The following is a 515-nucleotide window of genomic DNA, read 5'->3' as shown; positions in this document are numbered from 1 at the left end:
GGGGATCACACATGGGGCTCCTTGCACCAGAGCCTGTGCCATCTGCCCAGCGAGAGGAGGTGCCCACGTGAGGAGGAGCTGATGCTGGGGTCACAGCTGGTCCGTGCCCTTAGGATCCAACCAGGAGCGAGAAGCCACACAGCGACTCCCACAGGGAAGTTTAACGTGCGTCATTATTAACCAGGACGGGGGTGGGTGACGGAGGATTGGCTACAGAGAAGTAAAGAGAATTGGGCCCGGCCAGCGTGGCTCAGTGGTGAGGGTCAACCTATGAACCAGGAGGTGATGGTTCGATTCCGGTCAGGGCACAGGCCCAGGCTGCGGGTTTGATCCCCAGTGGGGGCCGTGCAGGAGGCAGCCGATCAATGATTCTCTTTCATCATTGATGTTTCTCTCTCTCTCTCTCTCTCTCTCTCCTTTCCTCTGTGAAATCAATAAAAATACATTTTGTAAAAAAAAGAAGTAAAGAGAGTGGACAGGAAGCAGGCGAGAACAGCAGTCAGGAGAGCAGCTGC

Source organism: Myotis brandtii, unplaced genomic scaffold, assembly GCF_000412655.1.
Source record: "Myotis brandtii unplaced genomic scaffold, ASM41265v1 scaffold725, whole genome shotgun sequence".
Classification (NCBI taxonomy): domain Eukaryota; kingdom Metazoa; phylum Chordata; class Mammalia; order Chiroptera; family Vespertilionidae; genus Myotis; species Myotis brandtii.
This window is presented reverse-complemented; position numbering follows the sequence as displayed.